Genomic DNA, 23,812 nt, shown 5'->3' with positions numbered 1-23,812 from the left:
AGCAAAAAGAAAGAGGAAGGGACCTGAGGGGGCAGAGAGTTTATACCATGACCTATGCCCGGATTGGTGGGTTAGAGGAGGTCAGGACTACAAAGGACCTCGGGATCATGGGACTGATGGTTCACAGAGCTTCTGTGAAATTTTGTTCGGACAAGAAACTTGTAACTTTTACATTTGTTTTTTCCTAAGTTATGTAAAAAAAAAAAAAAAAGGAAAAGTTAAAAGTTGAACCTTTAAAATGCTGAGTTGGCAGTAATAAAGAAAGACATAGCATAATGCGAGCCTCCTGTCTTGTCATAGAATTGCTTACTCGTTAAAGCCATACTAAAGGCTGAATGTAGACTCCATGTCTCTGTATCCTTAATACTGCGATTACGCCACTGCACGAAGCAGCATAGGAATCTTTTCAGTGTTTTACTTTTATAGTTGGCACATGTTTTTTTTATATGAACCTACATTTCTGGCTGCATGTATAAGCATTTAGTGTAATTACATTAAAATCGGCATCATCTCTGGTAATTTTATATAACATTTCTTAAGAGTTTTTTTATACGGCAACAAATGCACCTTAGGCACGGTTAGGTTTCTTTCGGCGAGTCACCACACATTAGTACACTTTGAGGTATGCAGTGATTTTAACTAATTAAATTGCATAGAATGCTGTAATAACGAAAATGTATAAATATGGAATTTTTGGTTTAAAATGTATATGCGGTAGGCTTAAAAGCATGGGGAAACAGGGAATTTGGGGAACAGGGAATTTGGGGGAACACCCCCAAATAAAAATAAAAGTCGAATTCGACCATAGACCTAAATGTATATGGTTATGTGGGGTTAGGGGAGTAATAGTTCAGGGTGAATTCCCCCCCCCCCGCTTAAAAATAAAAGGGGTCACATTGCATGACCAAAGTACAGATCTTGAAAATGTCTGAACCGACACACGCACTTCTCCCAATCTTTTTTAGAAACATTCTTCCAGATGCTTCACTTATAAACAGATTAAAAAAAAAAGTAGCAGGCGCTCCTCTCCAGAAAGAGCATGGCATGATAACCTGTTCTGAGATGAGAGTTTGCAGCACACGCTTTTTGCTCACTGTACCTTTCGCAGATGGGAACTATTCATATCATTCTTTGTCCCGCCCACATGGGCAGTCCAGCACCAAAATGCTATGGCAAGTCCTCTCTGAACAAGAGTACCACCAGCAACACCATACACGCGTTTCAGCCTTGTTGGGCCTCATTAGTGAGGTGAAGCTGTGCCTCCCTGGGACAAAGACTGATATGCAAACGGATATTTCCCCATCTGTGAAAGGTACAGCAAGCAAAAAGCGTGTGCTGCAAACTCATCTCAGAACAGGTTATCATGCCATGTTCTTTCTGGAGAGAAGCGCCTGCTACCTTTTTTGAAATTCTCTTATAAACAGGCCTTACTGACCTATGCACATTGTTCCACCTATGCCATTTTAATAATGAATCTGTAAAGGGGCGAGTGCTCTTTGCTAGAGCCTTTGCCTTTAAATATTCGTTGAGACTACATATCAGATTTGAAAAGCCACACCTTCATTAGGGTAGGTGTTTAGGCATCATCTGAAATGGAAGTCTTACAGTGTACCATTAGCCTATAGGAGTTCAAAATCTTTGATTTTCTTCTCCTGTACTTGGGAGGTTTGGTAAAGTAAAATGTATGCATGGTTAGTATCGCCTCGATTATCATTTTTGGCATCAAATACTCGGAGGGCTGCTTTCACAGTACCAAATCTTCCATTCTTTTGGTTTTTTAACACCAAAACTGTGATGCGCGTCATTACAGTATATTTCGAGCTGGAGGCCACTGTAAGGAACTCATGGTGGCAACAATAAAGACGGACACAAGTGATCACAGTTCAAGGATGTTTATTAAACTGTATGCACGGGTGAGAAAAACCCCTGATCTAAAGCTAAGATGGGAGCAAGCTACAACCATCAAATAATTAGGTAGTCCTAGTAGCGTCTTGTCAAATAAAAAAGGCCTATACAAAAAAATAAAACATATTGCCAATCCTTACCACTAAGTTAGAGAAGACTGTGGCACAATGTTCACCAGAAAAGGAAGAAGTGTTCACAAAATGATTAGTCTGGATGGTCTGGCTGGGTCATCCTTCCCAGTTTTAAGCACGGAACAAAGCGGAACTCCTGAGCACAGCACACTCCTGGGCCTCTCCAGCACAAGGCTTCCAATTCCATTCAACGATTTCAACCTTCAGGGGTCAAGTCTTTTAACAAAAAAGACTTGTGCCTTAAAAAGGCATGCTGGATTTTTAAAAAAAAAAGTTCCTATGGTGATCTTGCATATTAGGAGATTGTTTTTCGTCCTTTGGATCTCCCTTCGCCGGGTTCAGATCCTTCTGGCAACGTGGGCCTCCCTCTGTCAGGTTCACTGAGCCCCTTCACTTTGAATAGCAATACTATCGCAAAGCAAGATTTACTGCTCTTAACTTTTACTTTGGAATCCCTCCGTCGGGGTCATATAGAAATTCATGAACTTTGTTAAAGATGGCTAACAGGTCATGATTCGCTTCATCTCATCAGAAAGTGTGGTTCTCCCTTTTCCTATCTTTCTCTTGGCAATGGATCAGAGACTTTTGATGGTACAAGGGATTTGATGTGACCCTTGTAGGACAACTGACATCACGCCGCCCATTGCTAGGGAATTCTGGTACTTGCAGTTTGAACACAAAACAAAACGGGCCAGTGAGTCCTTTGAATGAGCACTCCTGTGGCACCTGACCACTCTGCAGCTGGCCCTTGTCTGGGCTTTCCCAAAAGTTCAAAAACACACGTTTGTTGTTCCCAAGTTCCTTGTGTTTATATAATGTTGCCACTTGCAACCTTGGGCTCAAACACAGTTTGGTTTGCCATCAGCTTCCTCTGACTCACCGGCTGTGCTGAACCAGTTGGCTTGTCTTGCTTCTGGAGTCACGGACAATACCACGGTAGACAGCATGCCTCCCTGACTGTGCCATCAATACAGGAGGCCCCTGTGCGCACCGTTGACATGGATTACTCCACACGCCAGCTGTGAATCCCGGTCTTATGATTTCCCTTTTGGAGGTATCACAGGTCTGGGTTGAAAAGGGCAAGGGCAGTTACTCCTTCCCTCTAGGTCTCGCCGCCTTTCTCCTCGTTTGAACTAAAGGTCCAGTGTAACCGTTTTCTCATACGTTCGGCCTTGCTCGTAGTGTGCGCTCGTGCTCCGCCTTTTATCCCTGTGGGGAAAGTAAAGGGGAACCAGGTGTGTGCAGTTATTTTCAATTGCCTGACTCGCCTGCTGGCAAAGGTCAGGTAAACGGCTCTGGTGTTAGTCCCTGGACTGTCACAGTGTTAGAAAGTGTTCAGAAAAGTGCAAAGAAGTGGTGTACCGTGGCGGAGGGAAGCTGCAGTGTGTCTACAGTTGCTATTGTTGGAGGAGGAGCCGAGCAGTGTGAGCAATCTCAAACACTGTATATAACTCCCCCAAACAGCGCGGAGAAGTGGCTGGAAGTGGTATACCATGGTATAGCAGGTAAAATGGAAAATGGCAGGGGAGAAATTCAGCAAACCGGTCCACAGAAGAATGCCAAAACAAGGTGATCGAGTGGTTGAAAAGCCGAGAGGAAGGTGCAGAGTGAGATAAACTAGCAAGATGCCGCATAGTCCGCCTAAAGGGGAGTACGTGAAAGACCTATTGCTCGAACCCGCGAGTACCGCATGCCCCTTGCCATGTGACCGATTGCCCTCGATAAAATATTGCGACAGATATGTTGGAAAAAAAATAACAAAGCCAGGCAACCAAAAGTCTATACTAGGCAATCCCTATGAAAAGAAGGCTCCCGATTAGGAGGGAGAAGAATCCCACACCGGTCAGGCCCGTCGAGTACAGACTGTCAGTGACAGCAGGAACAAACAACGAATATGATAATATGGTGATTAAAGGAAAAATTACGAAATATTACCAACCTGCAGGTGCAACAGACAAAAATCCAAAATGGGTTGACACAGTGACAACAAATATGGTGCCTCAAAGTGGCCCCAACTCAGATTATGGGCACATAGACGATAACTTGTTATTGGCCCTGTGCTACCGGTTACAAGGGACTATAACCTTCAATGCTATGCTGGATGTAAACTGGGAAGAGCAGGCCACAACTGCATCGGAGAGAGCGGTGGTACACACAATGGTGCTCGCAAACAGGTCTGCGTCTGCAGCAAATGAGCTGAGATGCATATCACCATCCAAATTAGAGATAGAACAAAGACCTACAGCGACTCACCCTAGTCAGCTGTGGCTATCGGCCTCACCAAATCTCTTCACTAGCACAGACCTTGACAACGAAGGAGAACAAGGGAATACCTCAAATAGACTTGCCAATAGCAATTTGTCAGACCCCCATAAATAACACCAATGTATCCGAATGTGTCTTACAGTTTGCTGTAAAAATACAGCTGAAACTATGTGGAGTCATCCTAGAAGAAGTTAAGAAGCAAGAAATAATGATTGACTCCCTGGAGAACTGCATTCAAGGGGCGGGGATGGATAAAGATGTGATGGGTCATGATCATTTGGACACGATGGGTAACGACAAAATATGCCCCGGCCAGATGTGATTGAGATCCAAATGATCGGAGTGCGGTCAGACGAAAATAATCCAGAGATAACCTTATACAAAACCAGAAGAGAAAGTTAACTTGGTGTCGATGATCCTCGATGAAAGGTTTGATGGCGTTAAGGCAGCAGCTTCAGTCCGGACAGTGCTCGTTGACAGCGAGTTGAAGACGTCCTGCAATGAGGCGTGCGTGGCACCTCAATATCAATAGTTCAGGACCACAAAGAATTTGTGAAGAACTTTGGCTCAGCAAGGGCGTCTAGTCGCCTGGCGTCTCTACGGTCTTTGGGTGGCAGGAAACCCACCGGGGATGCTCCTCGGCGCATCGACGGCCTGGCCTTCTCTGACAGGATAAGGCAGTCGGAGGTGTGGACGAGCACGCCTGGGGATCAAATGTCTTAAGCAAAGGAGCGTTGCGGCTCCAGTCGTCGACGGCACAACATCAAGCAGTCCCCGCTTCTGGGCAACTAACTTTAACGGGCCTCCAGCGGTTATAGCAAACCTGCAAAACCTGGTCGACGACGGTGGACGGCTGTCCGGTGCATCTCAGTTTCTCGTCGGCGGTCCCAGTATCCAGCTGACAGTCTTTCGTAGGCCGATTTCCAGGGCGCTTCGGCAAAGTTTAGCAGGGCACGATGGTCCCTCATAGCTCGGGACCAGGGCGCCTAACCAGGTCCTCTATGGATCAATCCTTGAAGACAGCAGCTTTCAGATCGATGAAGTAGAGGAGCAGCAATACTTCTCTTCCAGCAGGGCTTCAAGGGTAAGCTTCAGTTTCAATGTCAGTTTCAGGTCCAGCGTCTGAACGAATTCTAGCAGTGAGAGGCCCCCAGATACACTATTGATCTCCAATTCATTCTGCTGGGTCACACTCAGGCAACCAATCACTCGGAAGGGCATTCATGCAGTCAGTCAGCCAGCCAATCAGGCACTCGGTGCATTCAGGCCCATTCTTCTCCATCCAGACACTCAACACAGAATATCAAATGGACAAGTACCACGCCATTCAACACTACACACTGCATTCATACAAGTTTCGGGCAGGGCTGTCTCATTCATTGTGAGAAACACCAGAAACTAGACATCCACAACATAGAATGCGTATTCGTCACACATTCCATTCACCCAGGTCCCACCCACATGCGTACCCACAACATACGGTTGTTGGGAAGGCTCCAGCCAGTCTGGTCTGCACTTCCCCAGACTACCATATATGGAACTTCCACAGAACAGCCAGTCAGGGGGAATGGACAGAGTCAGGGCTTCCTTGGACTTCAGGAAAACCAAGATAACCAGCGATGGAAGACAAGTGGCCATGGGGGCCATCTTGTTTCCATCAGGAATCTACCGATTCCAATGATAGGGCCTGGGCATCCCAAAATGGAGGATGCTCAGGGCACCTGTCAATTCAGCATGGAGCTGCCAGCAGCCCTTACCCTGCTCTGTGGGCCACACACAGGTGCTCATAAACATACACTAGGGGCACAGGATTGCAACCCCACCCATGGGTGACATAAGGGTATCCCATGGATCTGTACACGAAACCAAAAGAGCTGCACTGCCAGGAGTCCCACATGAACTCCTGCGCGGAAACCACCACAAAAAAAAAAAACACCCAGTAAAGGACAAGGATTCGGAAGCCCTGTCCCTCCGATGCATTTCCAGCATCAAGCTGAGCACTGCCGATTTTAGCTTTGTTGAACCGGTTCACATTAAGGGTGGAAACCTTGTACGTGTGCATTGAGCCACAGTAGAGGTATCTGCTCTGATATGCAACCATATAGGCTCTATTGAGAACGCAGGATTCTGTGGTTTGTGCCCCAGACACATTGAAACAACTCAGGTGGTGAAGCCCACAAGGGGAAGCAACCCAAGTTCTAAGACCGAGGGGCTGGCTAATGAGGCAGTATTGCAAGATGCTATACCCTGGGAATCGTTCAAAATGTTTTTTGATGAGACAGTTGGTAGAAAGCAAGTGATTAGTCAAAATTTTAAGTTGGAACACTAGAGGTCCTTAACATTTGCTGCGGAATAGTGGGTCACATCCTCTTATGGAGGAGTTGGACGTTGCGTTTTTGCAGGAAACTTGGCTAACCGCCAGTATTCACATGGAGGGCTTTACACTACATCAGCAATTGGTGGAAAAGGGGGTAAGACGGCGACCATATTGAGGCTTAATCATAGGAATTAAACAGACTGTCCCAGTGACGAGTGTTCATTTTATAATGAGCACTAAAACATCTTCGCCATAGAGGTGGAATGGGGATACTGTCCAAATAGCGACTTTAGTGAAAAATATCTATGCATCACCTGATGGCTAGTCATTGGATGAGATACAAGCGGACATTTATACAATTTGTGCAAGTTGGGCACAAGTAGTAGGGCAAATTCATGCTGTTGGGAGGCGATTTAAATTGAGGGCTTCTGAGATTACGACAGGTGCCCACACTACGAATGTGAGAAACCAAATAGTAAGATGCATAAACCCAAAAGGTAACCAGAAAGGGAAACGTTGGGTTACTGTGTTAAGAGACTGGGACTGATTGATGTATAAAGGGCGCACACTAGGAGACTGTCCGGGTCAATGCACATGGTCCATGGGGGAATAAAGCCACTACATTAGATTACTTCTTTGGAACCAATCTTTGCTTGGAGAAAGTAGTCACTTGAGTGCAGGAAAACTGTATATAGTGATCAGTACATTCGGATACTTACCCTAAATCTGCAGGTCTTGACAGAGAAACTGGTGGGATTAAAGGATATCAATCTGAAACAAGGGGAGAATCAGATTACCTGGCCGCTCAGAAATATAACTAAAGCATCAAGGGCATTACAACAATGGGTAAAGAATGAGGGTAATCTGCCGGAAAAATATATATTGTGCATGTGTCTGGTTGGAAAAGTTGGTACAGAACACAGGGAAGGCAGAGTATAACATGGAGACAATATCTGAGGGAAAACACCCAAACCGCTTCGACATAGATGAACAAGTTACTTACCCCAGGTACCTTTCTTTCGATGCCCATCGACTCAATGTCCCTCGAAGGTCTCAGTCCCGATGTCGACATCACCGCAGGTATATGTAGCAAGCTCAGCACCCGTTGGCCTCAGTTACATTTTTACGGCAGAAGCATTTATCTTGTGTTAGACAGTTACTCCCCTGAGAGAGCGTAGACTGCAACCACAAGGGAAATTCTACTGCAAGGTAGGTTGGGTGGGGCAATAAGGAATACGTGGGAGGAACATCCAGTCGAAAGAATGTTAACCAGGGGTAAGTAACTTGTCCTTCGAATGTAATATATCCTCCCACATATTCCTCATCTTTGATACACTCCCAAAGCAGTTTAAGTAATTTGGAGGTGGTAGTATAATTTAGTTTGATAGGAATTTTTTATGGTTGTGTATGTACTGAATTCAACACTGCTTTGCCAAATGCAGAATCTTGAGCCGAAGGGGAGTCTAAACTATAATATTTAGTGAAGGTGTGTACAGACGATCAAGTGGCAGCTGCACATACATCCCTTATTGGAATTCCCCTCTGTAAAGCAGAAGAAGTTGCCATGCCCCTAGTCGAATTAGCTCTTCGGTGTTATGGAGTAGCTTTCCCCGGCAGTTTTTAGCATTTGATATTGTCAGTATAATCCATCTGGATAGAGTTTGTTTGATAATAGCCAACCCCAATTTGTGACCTGAATAGCCCACAAATAACTGGTCATCCTGTCTTAACCTTGTCATTCTGAACATTTAAAAGCTTGGTGCACGTCTAGGGTCAAGCCTGTGAAGCCTTTCCTCTTCCTTCCCAGGATGTGGAAGAGGATAAAAAGATGGTAACGTTATCTTCGGAGTGAGATGACTCAGACAATTTTGGGGAGAAAAGTGGGCTGCACTTTCAGTACCACCTTGTCTTTATAAAGTATAGTGTAAAGAGGCTTGCAGGATAAAGCCTGTAGCTCACTCACCAGTCAGGCAGATGTAATTGCTACTAAAAATATGGTTTTTAGAATTAGTAGCCTCAAAGGACAAGAGTATAAAGGCTTGAAAGGAGCTTCCATAAAAAATTTTTAAAAAACTAAGTTGAGATCCCAAAGTGAAATGGGATTGAAGGGAAAATATTTGTCAGTCCCTTTAAGAATTGTACTATTAGAGGAATCCTTAAGAGACTTCCTCTGAAGTGTGCTTAAAAATAAAAAGCGCCGCCGAATATATCCCTTGACGGTACCAATCTGGAGCCCCAGATTTGCCAGATGTAATAAAAAGGAGAACACAGTCAGTGTATTACTTGTAAAAGGATCAACATTCTCATCTCTACACCAGCTGCAGAACTTATTCCAGTGGCAGCGGTACAAGGATTTAGTTGTTGGCCTTCTGACCGAAAGCGAAATCTCCAGTATGTCGTCCGGGAGGTCCTAATCCTTGTAGTTCAGCCTCCCAGAATTCATGCGTGAAGGCTGAGCGTCCCGATATCCGGATGGAGAAGCCGACCCCCCTCTCGCGAGAGAAGAGCCTCTCTTTGTGGAAGACGTATGGGAGGGCAGAGGGAGATGTCCAGAATTTCTGGGTACCACGTCCTCCTGGCCCAATCAGGAGCAACTAGGATCATGGATTTCCTGAACTTTCTTAACCTCCTGTGTACGTGAGGAATCACAGGGACTGGAGGAAACACATACAGGAGTGGAAATTCCCAGTCCACTATGAACGCGTTTTGTAGAGCTCCTCTTGGTGGAAATTCCCTCGAGCAGTACAGTTTGCACTTCCAGTTGGCACCAGTCATGAACAGGTCTACTTGAGCGGTTCCCAAAAGTGTGAAGATCTCTTGAAGGACTTCCTGAGCTAGTTCCCACTCGTGAGAGACTGCTGTGTCTTCTCAGAGCGTCCGCCGTCGTGTTCTTCTCTCTGGCTAGATGAACTGCTGACAGAGAGATTCCTTCTTGTATTGCCCAGAACCAGAGCTGCATTTCCTCGCTGCACAGTGGTAGTGACACTACACCACCTCTTGTTGAGGTAGTAAACAGCCACTGTTAGTCATTATCAGGACATTCGTTCCCCGCACAGAGGGCAGGAAGGCCTTCAACGCTAGTCTGATTGCCCTCAGCTCTAAAAGGTTGATATGTAGTTTGGACTCTGATGGAGACCAACGACGGCAGATTGTCAGATCGTTGGTATGGGCTACCCACCCCGTGAGTAAGGTGTCCGTCACTACCGTTATCTCCAGCCATGGTTGCCACAAAGGTTCTCCTTTCAAGATGTTCTCCAGAGAGGCCCACCACTGAAGATCCAGTGAGACTGTTTGGGATTTGTAGGAGGTCTGACATCCTTCCTGAGAATTGTGACTACTGAGTCCCGAGAGCCCATTGGAGAGATCCCATTCTCAGGCAAGCCTCCGGCACCAGAAAAATGCAGGATGCCATGAGGCCCAGCTACCTTAGACAATCGAAGACCGGTAGACGCTAGGCATTCTGGAATTTGGTCACCATCTGCAGAATGTCTTGAGCCCTCACCTCTGGCAGCGAGGCTTTTCCCTGGGATGCATCCAGGACTGCTCCAACGAACTTGAGTCTTTGTGATGATATCATGTGGGACTTCTTGAAGTTGAGAGAGAAGTCCAGTTTGAAGGGAGTGGCAGGTGTAGCTGAGATGATCCAAGGCCTTTTCTAGGGAACTGGCCTTGATCAGCTAATCGTCTAGGTAGGGGTAAACGTGAATTCCACCCCTCCCGAGACTCGCTGCCACAACCGCCATCAATTTGGTGAAAACCTGCGGGGCGGAGATCAGCCCAAATGGCAGAACGCTAAACTGCTAAAGAACCGTTAATGGCGAACCTCAGGTACTGTCTGTGCTCGAGATGGATCGGCACATGAAAGTAAGCATCCGGAAGGTCCAATGATACCATCGAATCCTTAAGCCGGAGGGCCTGAAGGATCGGAGAAAGGGTTACCATCTTGAACCTGGCCTTCCTGAGGAACTTGTTCAAGTCTCTTAACTCCAAGATGGGTCTCAATCCTCCTTCATTCTTGGGGATTAGAAAATACAGGGAGTACCAAACCTTGGTCCTCTCAGCTACAGGTACTGTTTCTATAGCACCTTTCACTAGCAGGTTCAAATCTCCTTCATAAGGAGATTATTTGGAACTTTGAAAGAGTTGTTCCCCACTGGGTGAATGAGGTTTTTGAAGAAAAGGCAGGCAATAACCCTGGACAACTGTTTGAAATGCCCATGCATCTGAAGTAATAGCCTGCTATTCTGTCAGTGACAATCTGCCTCCTAGTGCAGTCTTGTGAAAGACGACCTTTGGAGCGGCTGATGCAGTGGTTGAAGGCAAGGCAGCCACTGCAGTCTTAATATTGCTTCCCCGCCCACAGCAGGGGAAACTTCTTTGTCCTCTTTGAGCTGGCTGTCCTCTGCCCCTTCCAAATGTGGAATAGTGATGAAAGGACCTACCCCTCCAGGGTGTACCGGTAGGGGCAGGGTGGTTTGGAGGTGGTCTAATGCAGCACCAAGGGATTTGGCTGCCGCCTTGGAAGTTTGCAGCTTCTCTAAAGTCTCATCAGCTTTGTTCCTGAATAAATGGGTGCCGTCAAAGGGCATGTTGAGAAGCCTGGATTGTACATCTAGGGCAAATCCTGACTTTCTCAAGCAGGCAAATCTCTGCATCACTGTACTTGCTGCCATAGCTCTGCTGAGATTTGCAAATGGCATCTTTCCCATCCTTGACAATATTTAGGAATTCGTTTCGCTCTTCCCCCTCAGGGGATATGGTCAGCCGCCATATAAATGCACTCCCAAGGCGTGAGTGTAAACCTTGCTAACGTGCATGTAGGTTTGGCCGATTTCAAGGCCATACTCCTGGCCGAAAAAAAACTTTGGGCCATGGCGTTGTAACCTTTGTCGTTCCTATCCTGAGGTATTGTAAGATAGGCATTTTACCTACTCGTGGAGGTGGCCGCCTGAACCACCAGACTTTCTGGTGTTGGGTGCTTGGACAAGTGAAAAGGGTCAGCGCTTGAAACTGTATACTTTGCCGTCAACTTTTTATTGACAGCCGGAATGGCCACTGGTGCTTCTCAGTAGTCTCACACCTTTGTAAGGCTTGATGAAAAGGTACAACTGGGTCCTCTTGTGGCCCTCTGTCCAAGATAACTGTAGGATTGTCTTGTTCAAGACTGGTGAGGGTCTTGACCACCCCATGTACTCCATAACTCTTGACTTCAGTTGCCTCTGTCACTTCTGCGTGGTCACCTGGGTCTGCCCCGCCAAATTCAACCTCTGGTTAGTTGTCTATTCCACTAGCCTCATGAAGGCATTCCTGTATGTTTTTCATAAGTGAATCTTCTGAAATCAATGCCTCAGGCACTGATGGTGCTCTATATTGTAACCCAAAAGGCCTGGCTTCATCAGAAGATTCATCTACATCTTCATAAATAGAAGAGGATTTGACAAGAATCAGATCGTGGCAAGGGCGGATATGTCTTTTCCAGTGTAGTTATTAGATTTGTGGTGAGGGGAGCTGAAATCGTTGAACAGTCAACGTCGAGCATAGATGGCTTCTCCAAAGTTATCAGCGCTGATGGCGTCTATGATGCACCTCGACCCGGATGGGGTCAAATCGACGTCGATGGCTCAGTCCTCGAGGAGACTGGAGGGATTTTTGATCACTCTAGGAGTTTTATCTGCCGGGTTCAAAGACGCACAGCTCCTGTGCTTACGAGGTCTTTCAACCGGAGCATGTGTTTTGGGTGTAGTCGAGGGGGGCAAGGCCACGTTCTCGAATACCTTCAACATCCGTAATTGAAACTCTTCCCACTGAGCTGGTGAACTAGATTTAGTGGAGAAAACGACCTGTTCCAGTGAGGAACTTGTAGACGAGAAAGATGGCGATCTATGGCACCATTTCTTTCCGTGTCTAGAGGTCGAGGAGTGGTGTGAACCACTTTGTGACTGCGAACATTGGTTCTTTCGACGAGGAGAAACTGTTAGACTCGTCCAGAGTTTTTTCCTTTTTTTTAACCGAGTGGAAAGGGATTTTTGAGTGCTACCTGCTGCCAGCTTCCCTCTATGCACTCTCAGGGCCTTGACTGTCATGGAAAGGCAGTCTTCACGCTCAGACGACAGATGAGTTGACCCCAGGCACCAAAGCAGATCCTGCCAGGGTCCATCATGGACATCTTCGCACTGCAGTCACAGCATTGTGTGAAGCTGGATCTGGGGGTGGACGATGCCGAAGGCAAAGCCATCTTCGTTTTTCTACTCTAAGTAGTACCAAAGATATTCCTGTCAAGGAACGAGGCGTACCGCATCCGAAGCATAAGCGTGAAACTCAGATGTGAGGCCAACAGGCGCTGCGCGTTCTACATATAACTGCAGTGACGTCTACATCGAGACGGAGGCCTCTGATGGCCATTGAATCGACAGGCATCAACGCACAGCGCCCCCTGCTGAAATCTTTTTTTTCCAAAGCTGGATATTGGAAATATATCAAAGATAAGGAATACGTGGGAGGACACAATCCATTCAAAATAAGGAGACGCCGAGCAGTAACTGCAGAGAAATATAGGAAAAAGAAAAAAACGGAAGGGCTCCCCTGAATTACTGTGAACGCAAAAATAATGCTTACCAAAAAAAGAAGGGTTGGCTAAAACGAAGGAGGTTCTCAATATTAAATGGGCAGTGGCAACATATGTTTTCAGTACTCTGCACTGGTAATGTGGGGAAAATATGGAAAATCTTGGGTAAGGCAAAGTGGGAGACTAGGTGTGCCATGATTGACCGGATACCGGAGTGTAAATGGTTGGAACACAAAGGTCTAAATGCGTAGTCTAAAAAAAAAAAGTGTGAAAAATATGAGGGGAAGTGGATGAAGCCACCCAGCGTTTGGGGGGGGGGGATGCACAAAACAATTGGTTAAAGCGCACCTGGACCCAACGGTTTGTCAAATACAGTATTGAAGGCTGACACCGGGCACTATAGGCATGGGTCCTAAAAACCTTATTTGTTAAAGTCTGTAAAGACAAAAAGGTGCCATCTACATGGCACCAGTCCACTATAGTACCAGTCTACAAAAAGGACGACAGAGTGCCCCTCGAACTATAGGCTACTGTCTTCATTAGAAGTAACGGGAACAATTGGCAGACGAACGCAATATACTGCATCCTACTCCAACTGTTTTCCGTCCATCCAGGGTCGGCCACCATACATAACATCAGGCTCCTAGATATCTTGATAACGAGGCAGTAAAAAAAGAAAAAGAAAAATAACAGTACTGTATGTGATATGGGTAGATTTAAATGCAGCATTCGATACAGTCAGCCGTACACGCCTATGGCAGAAACTACACCACCAACAAAGTGCAAGTGCGTCTGAAGAACTCAGGACTGGTGGAGATAAACAAGCGGGTTAGGCAGGGGTGCTCATTGGCGCCACTATTATTCAACCTCTACTTGACGGATCTCCCACCGCAACGTATCCGTTGAATGCTGCTCAATCAAGATGGGTCCTCAACATGTAGCAAGACTATTGTATGCCGATGATCTGGTCCTTCTGGAGTGTACAATAAAGGGAGCCAAAAATAAATATAAAGATCTATGCGAATATGCTAAAGAAAATTACCTGATAATAATGAAAAGACCAAGATGATGGTGGTATCGAGAGGAAAGATCAATAGGGTAAAAATACTGGCAGACACAGAAAACAACAGTTTATGTACAGAGCTACCCCTACCTGGGACTAGCGCAAAGGGCAGATGGGGACTATAGCATGATAAGAGGCGAAGAAAAGACAGGCCAGAGAGCTAACACCTATAATAAATAAGTTTGCCAAACAGCGGGTTACTCAGTTGACAGGGTTCTTAAACTCTAAACAGTTTTACACCAGCAAACCTCTACAGTATAGAAGCCTTAACAATGAGGGGAATTGGGATGGCTAAATGTAATAGAAGGACACTTCTGGAGGAAACTACTACACCTACCACAGGCAACCCCTGCGACTTACATCCGATTGGATTTGGGACTAGTGTCTCTGAAGTGCCAGGTCCTTATACGCAGATGATTACTTTATATTAAATCTAGATCCCATCTGAAGTGCCCCCTGTTGTATTTTCTGTGTACGATCCATGACTCGTGGGCTTCCTGTAACTAGATGGTGCTGAACAAATAGAGTTTGGCAAACATTGGGTAGTCCCCGGAATGGACATGTGGCACTGAATACGATCTACTGAAAACCCTATATAAAAACAAGGTAGAGCAGTATGACTGGGCCAATCATTTTTCCCATCTCGAAACACTATGCAACTACAAATATGTGAACAAGATTAGACACATCTACCTCAAACCACAGAGATCCCTCCTGCAATGTCCTAGCCCAGCCGTACGCCATTTTATTCTACAGCTCTGGGTTAATCAAATACCGTTCCATGCACTGCAGGGGGCATGGACACAAATTCCTAGAGAACAAAGAATATGCCGTATTGTTAAGTCCCAGGATAATATATAAATACCTAGACATGTCCTGACACTCTGCCCAAGGATGGGATCTACTTATATGACTTTTCATGGTACAGTTCGTAGAAAGATTACGCGCCATTAAAGCAGATGAATTTTGGAATTTCTGCCTAAATACTGACCTAGAAAGGGTCCATATGGTGTTATATCAGATTTGGAAGCCGATTTTGATATGGTTGTTAAGAGAGGAAAGAGAAAATGCTAACCTCCTGCAAGTAATGACAGGAAGGCCTGAAATTTAACCAAATGTACCCATGAGAATCAGAATGCAGGAAACCCGTTACCAAAATGATAAAGTATGGGACGGCTCTGGCACATGCAGAAATGTAGAAATGTTGCTCTTGCGTTTCTACTTTTATTGTTTTAGAGATTCTAAGAAACTGAAGGGGTCTCCATCTTCTTTATTTTATTGCTGTTAAACAGAAAAGAAATGAAATGTGAAACGAATAACGTGTAAAGTGTAAAATGCAATGTAAAAGCAAATGTACATTATGTTTTGTAAAAGTTCTTGTATGAACTGAAACAAATAAATAAGAAAGTGTTCCTGTCCGGAAATGGGAGTCTTGGGGAGGGTGGGGGGGGGGTTGGGGGGGGTGTTAGCTCCTAAATATCCTTCCTGGAAGATGGGGTTAAGGTGTTACAGGGATGGGGATACCGCATCTCACCATCCGGTGTTCCACTCCCACTCCCACTCCCCGAAGAACCCTCAACCAGGTGATCCTCCCGCACTGGTCCACCCCCAGGAACTGGATCTAAATGCGATGGCCGTGTCCTGGCCACCCGGATGACAGATCCTCAGGAACCAGTGGGTGAGACACCTTCTGGTTTCTCACAGGATAAGGGCTGCCATTCCTGTGAGGAACTCCCTAAACCATGTCACAGGATGGCATACATGGGACTAACTAATATAGCAAGTAGTGTCAAGCCCTGAGAAGGAAGAAGACAAAAATGCCTCTGTAAATACAAACCTCCAATAAACTGGGATGAGGAGTTTGAAGGGAGTGCAAGCCGAACGAAGCGGTGAGAGGAATACATACGCACTGAGAAACCAGAAGGTGTCTCACTCGCCAGTCGCCGGGGGATCTGTCATCCAGGTGGCCAGGACAATGCCACTGCTTTTGTATCCAGATCCTGGGGGTGGACTATTGCACGAGGTTCACCTGGATGAGGGGTCCTCGGGGAGTGCAAGTGGGACACCGGAGGGTGAGACACGGTATCCCCTTGCCTAGAACACCTTTTCCACCATCCTACCACGTAGCATATCTAGGAACTCAACCTCCCACCCTCCCCTTTCCCAACATGAGCATTTTCTCACGGACAGCTCACTGTGCGACAATGGACTAACACCAGAGCTGTGTACCTGACATGTCCCCAACACAAGGGTCAGGCAGAGTCAGGCAATTACTGGTAACACACCTGACTTCCATCACACTTACCCACGCGGATAAAAAGGCGGAGCACGAAAGCACATTCTGAGAAAGACCAAACACAAGAGGAAGCAGCAGTTCCGAGAGGGCAGTTTAACACAAGGAGAAAGATGGCAAGACCAGAAAGGGTTGCAAGGAGGGAATTGTCTTTGGCCTTTTCAGAAGAAGAAAACTGCTACTTTCACGGGCCCTCGAGAATAAGAAACATAAGACCGTGAATTGAAGCTGAAGAAAGGTGCATTGTGTGTCGAAGGTACCTGGGGCTCTCCTGCATCGAAAGCTGAGGCGGGAGAAGTGATTGCTGCAGTGGTACTGTCCTTGGCTCCTACAACAAAGCCACACAAGTAAAGTCAGGACAGCCGGTGAGTCGGGGAGACTGATCGCAGACCGGTCTGTGTTAGAACCAAAGTTGCAAGCGGCAACATTGTATGGAGAAACCTGCAAAGAACAGAGTGTAAGGTGTATGTGATGAGCGAGGCAAATATGAGTGAAGATCCAAGGACTGACAAAACTTTTGAAACCAAGGTAGATGCTATATACAGAGTGAGGAGCCACGTGGGTGCACATTCGAAGGTGTGAGAAACCTGAAAGTGTCTCACCCACTGGTCCCCAGGGACCTGTCATCCAGGTGGCCAGGACACAGCCATCGCTATTGGATCCAGTCCCTGAGGGTGGACCAGTGCAGGAGGAGAACCTGGATGGGGGGGGGGGGTCTTCAGGGAGTGGGACACCGAACAATGAGACGCGGTATCCCCTTCCTTAGGACATCTTTTCCCCATCCTGCCCAGTACGATATTTAGAAACTCCACCACCTCACCACTTTTCCAACACAAACACTTTCTCACACCGTGATCGACACGGACTAGTACCAGAGCCGTTTACCTGACATGTCCCAACACAAGGGTCAGGCAAAGTCAGGCAATTGCCGACAACTACACACTACCCTTTCCCTTCCCCACAGGGATAAAAGGCAGAGCACAAGAGCACACTAAGCAGGGCCGAATGTACGAGGAAGCAGCTCTTCCAGGAAGGCAATTCAAATGGAGAAGAAAGGCAGCGAGACCTGGAAGGATGTCAAGTAGGGAGTTGCCCTTGCCCTTTTCAAACCAGACCCGCAAAGCCTCCGACAAAGGAACCCTCCCACACTGATAACCAGGGCGAGGAGACGCAGTAAGCACTGTGGTACCGCCCTTGACGCAAGCGACAAAAGAAACGCTTTCAGCACAGCCAGAGAGTTGGAAGAACCGGATAGTGGGCTGGACTGCGTTAGACTCAAGGCTGCAATGGCAACATTAAGAAAATTAATAGAGGTCTTTGTGAACGAACTTGGTACCAGAGATCGAGCCACATGGGCGCCCATTCGAAGGTCTGTGGCTGGTACCCCTCTCCTGAACACGGAAAGTATTGTACGTAAAATAGTGAAACTACAAATACCAAGAGGCCATATAGCAGGCAGGCGTTCGGTGTCAAGGAGGTCATACAAGTGTCAAGCCAAACCCCTTGTACAATCGAAAGCCCTCGACACGTTGTGTGAACTGTGGAAAGTGGGAACCCAACTAAGGGAATTGTGAGAAAGGCATTTGCGACCGGCAGAGGGGGAACACTGTGCGAACTGGTTATTGTAAATAAACACGGCCTTGCCATAGGCTAACAAAGTGACCCAGCGAGACGTGATCGCCCTTCGGAAGTCTTTGTTTAAAGGTGGCAAGTGTTGAAGGTCTGAGCCCAGATGAGGGGGACCTAACAAAAAGGTGGTTCTTTAAAAACGACATTGAGACTTTTGAATATTACAAAGAAGGATCTTGATTGAAAGAGGATAGTGAACCCGACTGAGGGACAGCAAGAGAAAAGTGTGAAGGAGCTAATTGAACAACATTATGACAAGTATGAACCCGACTGAGGGATGTCCACAGTGAATGGTTGGTCTGAGCCAGAGCGAGGGAGCCTAACGACCAAGAGAAGGATGGAAGCCCGGATGAGGGGGATCCAAAGGTGAAGAGTAATTACCTCATGTGAAGGTTAACACAATCTTTGTTTGGCATATCAGCCCCTCTAAAGCAAGAGACTTTGCATGAGAAGAGACTTGGGCACGGAAGGCCCAGATATAGAAAAAAGGAACTGTAAACTGGTGCCAGAAGCCCAGGATTGTGTTGTTCTCAAGAGTCCTGCCTTGTCCGTGCTAAAAACATAGGAAAGGGAGACCCCGGCCATGACATCCCAACTTAACATTTGGTGAAGACTTATTTCTTGTGAAACATTACCCCACACTATTTTGTAGCATAGCGGTAAGGATTGGCAATAGGTTTTTTAGTATAGGCCCTTTTTATTTGACAAGACTCCACTAGGACTGTATTATTTGATGGTCGCAGCTTGCTCCCATCATAGATTTAGGGTTAGATTAGGTGTTTATCTCACCCATTTTACAGTTTAACACCATTTAACTGCGATCACTTGTGTCCATCTTACTTTGATACCGTGCCTTCCTTACAAAGGTCTCTGTTAGGCATCCAACTGATAATGTAAAATTGAGAACTGTGAAATCGAAGTGGTCCTGCAACAGGTCAATCCAAACCCTGTGCACATTTGAAAGTCATCAATAGATATACAAACTGTAATTGGTCTAAGTCCGGCATAGGGAGAAAAATTGTGAAAAGGGGCTCTGAGCCTGGCTGAGGGGGGATCCATGGTCAAGAGTGAATCACCCTACTTGTATCAAACAAACAAAAAAGTTATTTTAACAAGACTCCACTAGAACTACATTATTATTTTTTGATGGTCATAGCTTGCTCCCATCTTAGATTTAGGTTTAGATAGGCGTTTATCACACCCATAATAAAGGTTTATAAACACCCTTGAACTGTGGTCACTTGCGTGTCCTACTTTGAGATCATGCCTTCCTTACAGCAGGCAAGGGAGGGCCCCATGGGAACGTAAAAGCTGGAGGAGATTGAGCTGGAGAGAGCTGCGGAGCACGCAACGTTCACAAGTGTTCTGAACATAGAGACAAATGCTAGAAGATCAGCATGTGCCGAAAGCGAGAAGCAGAGGAAAGTGGAGCCCCAAAATGGCACAGTGGCATGGCCACGAGGAAGTTGTGGTGGGCAGGCTGCCCGGCTAACAACGCAGACACTGTACCCATCAGGAATTGGTTAATGCTGCAGTATCCCATCGAGACAATGAGACGCCAAGAGAGAGCGAGAGAACCGCAAGGAGAAGACGTAGGCAGAAGAGAGCAGACAGAAACCGTGCAAAGGAATAGGTTGCACGCCAGTACAGGCCCAGGTGACGTTCCCCTGACAGAGTAAAGGCCACGGGGAGAACCAGGAGGCCGAGTAGGGCTCATTATGCAATCAGAGGGAATATTTTCATACCATTTAAGAAATCGTAAAACTAAATTTGATAAACTTAAACAGTGTTACTATAAGAAGGATCATGAATAATCCTGAGAGAAGGCTCAGTGGAACGTGGGTCACACACACCCAGTTACTCAAGAAAAATTAAAGATAACGTAACATAGAAGGAATCTTATCTAGTGAAGGGAAGAGAAGCCTTGGTGTAGTCTGTCTTGTATATCATCTTATTCCTAAGAAAGGTTGAAGCCTAATTGTAAATACATAGGAAAAGACTTTCCACGCTTACCCAGAACACATGTGTACGAATCAAAGGATTTGACAAAAGCCAAACAAAGTAATCCTTAAAGAAGGAGAGGAAAGCAAAAAGTCTGCAAAAGGAACAGGAACTGGTACATAAAGTAACTACAATATTTGAAAATTGAATATTAACAAGAAACTCAAAAGATTTTTAAAGTAAAAAGCAGCCATCAAGCGAAAGGAGCCATTCTCCTGACCTTAGTTTTTTTTAGAACAGTGGTAGAGTCAGTTAGCATTCGTTTTTGGACAGCAGATTTATTCCTTTGAACATTTACTGACAAGCACTTGAGCTAGTAAAATAGGTAGAGAATACCCGATAGCGATAGGGAAAGTTAATAGGCAATATTCTCATTCTTTAATAAACACACATTGGAAACGTTCTCAGAGTGTCTGCGTCCTGACCCGCCACACCACGGCATATTTGAGGTGGCACTGCTGTGGAGCAAGGCGCCTCTGCTGCCTGTGCACTGGAACCGGGTCCTGCTCACTAGAGGAGGGGGGGTGGGAAGAGGACAACATCCTGCAGTTGCCAGACAATCCTCCTAGAGTGGATGGGTGGATCAAAGCACTCACCTGTCCCTGGAGTTCCTGGATTGGGCCTCCCAGCAACACACTACACAAGCAGCCCAGAACCCTCTTTACCACCTTGATATATCTTTGATCTGGCTCAACAGCACTCAACCGATTTAGCCGCTACCGGACCTGTAGTGCTGCTTTTGGCACGCCATGACCTTCGAACCTCTTTCCTGATCTTAGAGCTGTCCAGACCAGACAATGACTCAACCCATTGATGCGGATCCCCGTAACTATCGTCGGCTCAACTCAGTGGAAACAGTTTCAAATGCAGAATTTACCTACTGGAAGCAATCCACTTGATCTGCTGGAAGCAATCGGCTCAAAAACTGAGTCAATCCACCAAGAGTCTGCCTCAAAATCATTCAACAGAAACTTGCCATTGGGACAGCAAGTCTAGACCATCTCCCTTGCAGGACAAGTCTGACTCATCGCTACTGAGCACCCAAGACAAGAAAACAAAAGGTAAATGAAGGGGACATGTCCCTCTGGTCCGCCTTAAAAGACCTAAGTGACTTTTAGGAGCCTTTTTTAACACACATCTTTGAACTTGGATGCTGTTGTGGAAATATTTTGCCCGAGCACCCCTACAAATCAACTCAGAACTCATTTATTCTAAAGTTCGCTTTTTCTGCATTTCCTGTGGTCCCAACAGTGGTGTCATTATTGGTTGAATTTATTAGTTTAGAGATCCTATTTTCCTAAAGCCTTCGTTTGAATTTCTTAATTTTGGTACTATGGTACTGTTGTTGCTTGAGATGCAACCATCGGCTCACACACCACTTGAAAAACATAGGCTGCCATTAGCCTGCATCAAGGTGAAGGAAGTATATTGGTCAGTTTTTTTGGGATCACCGTTGGTTTAGAAGCGGTACAAGCAGAGTAGGCAGATTAGCAACTACTCACCCCTGTACTTCTGCAACGCAGCAGTCCATTCATCACAGTGACCAGCATGTCTAATAAGGTTTACCAAATGAGTAGGGTAAGGAATTCATTGTGCACCCTGACTTGGCCTCACTCTGCCTTCTGGCAAAGCCTGCTCCATTCCTTCCCCTTGCAGCCAGGAAGGATCCAAAGACTATGAAAGCATGTAGATGTTTGCCGGCAAGTCACTTCCACGATGCAGACCCTCAGATAAAAGCCTATCATTCACCCATCACAGGCAGATACAGTTAAAGAGACCTACTAGATGAGTCAGGCATTGTTTTGCAAAGTCACCTAGCACCACAGTGATTTACATCTGACCTCAACATGACAGCCAGAGTTTTTCAACCCTAAACCATCGCAGTGAGAGACAATTGGCGTGGATTATGTTCCCTGGGAAAAAGATTACAACCAAAAGTGAAACAAAGGGGATTCCCATGGCAAGTGGCCAAACAATACAGTAAAACATCTTTATGCCATCCTAAGACAAACAGAAAAGTAGAAAGGGTCAACCCGTTGATGGAAGTCTTGCACATTGCAGTGGATTCCAGGATTCATAGGGTGGACTAAGTTTGGAACAAAATGAGGGCAATTAGGTTTGCCCCATTTAAATTAGTTTTGAGATGGAGCAGTTGATCTGGGCTACCAAACTTTGCCAAATACATCAGTGACACTGCAAGAAAATTCAGAGTGAGTAGGCAGTTTTAAATACAATATTTGATTAATACACTTTAATAAATCCTCCTCCTTATAATTGTTCTTTTGTATTTTACATAAAAGACCATCAATGGTACAAAAATGTTTGAGATATTCAGAGTTTAAATGGTCTCTCCTTATGGGCCGCATAAACAATATGGTGAAACACGTGTAGCGAGAAATAAGGAAATCTATTTTGAGAGAAATAAGGAAATTTATTTTTACAAACATTTTGAGAGGAATATGGGAACTTATATTTGGAAACATTTAAATCTTAGAGGAATAAGAACAATTTATTTTTGTAAACAGAATCTGTGAAATTAACAGTGCATTTTGGAAGACTGGACTATACAGGTTGAATACTGAAAAATGAAAATTGATGAAAACGTTATGAAACAATTATTGATCAACATATTGGTTGAATATTGAGGATTTGAACTAAGCTATGAACACCAATAGCAATTCAGAAGATAATACACAACGTTATGTTTGACTAATCAGGCTAACAGTTTCCTTGACTTATTAGCCACACCCTCAAATTTAAAAAAAATGATATTGTTGAGCACTGCTCCATCTGAAATAATTCATATTGGGCAGACGATCCTAGGGAATCAAATCCAGAAAATATTTCGCTGTAAGGTTGACATATGCCTGCATTTTTAAACTTGTTTTGCCCCATCCAAGTTGGCACCTTCTGCAGAAAACTCAATACCGGGGTATATGCGACACGGCTAGGTATGGTAATGGTACGTGGAATGGAGTTACAAGGGAAAGTGTGTGAAGGGAAGCCAAGCCTGAACAAAGTGAAAGTTTGGGGGTGAAAGCTAATGAAGTAACTGTAGTGAAGAGGCAAAGATTCATTTGTAAGGTAAGCATATTGGAGGTATTGTGGGACCGCTGAGGGTTGATAAGGATTCAACTGGTAGTAGTCACAGATGACGGGAAAACATGAAGAAAAAAAAGAATTTGCCTTTACGTCTCAGTATAAAGGGTGAAATGTGCTCTACTGAATGCACCGTTATCCTTCGCCTGGGTACATCGTTTCTCTTGTCCATCTAAAGAGCAGAGGCTTTCAACTGAGAGAATGCCGAGTACTGGTGACATTCTATAGGGTTGTGGGAAAGGAGATCGTAGAGGATTAGATGGTAATATAGCGGTAGCACCGACTGTAGACAACCTTCCTCTTGGGGGCATGCTCTGAACACCGGTTAATGTGAGCTTAATGGTAAAAATCACGTTTCCTGTTGACTGCCTTTGTGGGTGCTTTATTGACTGGACGTGTTTGCAGTGCTAGAACTAGGATAAAGAAATCTGCTTCCGGAAACACCAGAGCAATGTTTGTAGTTTTACATTTATGCCTGACCCACTTGCAACTAGAGGGGTCAATGTGGGCAATTTAAACCCCTGTTGGCCCAACTTCCAGACTG

The 23,812-nt window shown here is 45.6% G+C and overlaps 1 protein-coding gene across 5 annotated transcripts in view; it reads right to left on the bottom strand.

The window, feature by feature from the left end:
- The window catches only part of BFAR (bifunctional apoptosis regulator), a 799,780-nt gene that overhangs the window by 614,950 nt on the left and 161,018 nt on the right, over positions 1-23,812 (bottom strand). For 3 of the 5 annotated variants that reach the window (XM_069647783.1, XM_069647787.1, XM_069647785.1), the window contains exon 2: positions 7,338-7,389. The exons of the other annotated variants lie outside the window; for them this stretch is intronic. The gene's annotated coding sequence lies outside the window, so the exon portion shown is untranslated. The remainder of the gene's footprint in view (positions 1-7,337; positions 7,390-23,812) is intronic. 5 annotated transcript variants of the gene reach the window in all.

This window comes from Ambystoma mexicanum, chromosome 2q (assembly GCF_040938575.1).
Source record: "Ambystoma mexicanum isolate Mex_15411 chromosome 2q, UKY_AmexF1_1, whole genome shotgun sequence".
In the NCBI taxonomy this organism is placed as follows: Eukaryota; Metazoa; Chordata; class Amphibia; order Caudata; family Ambystomatidae; genus Ambystoma; species Ambystoma mexicanum.
This window is presented reverse-complemented; position numbering and strand designations above follow the sequence as displayed.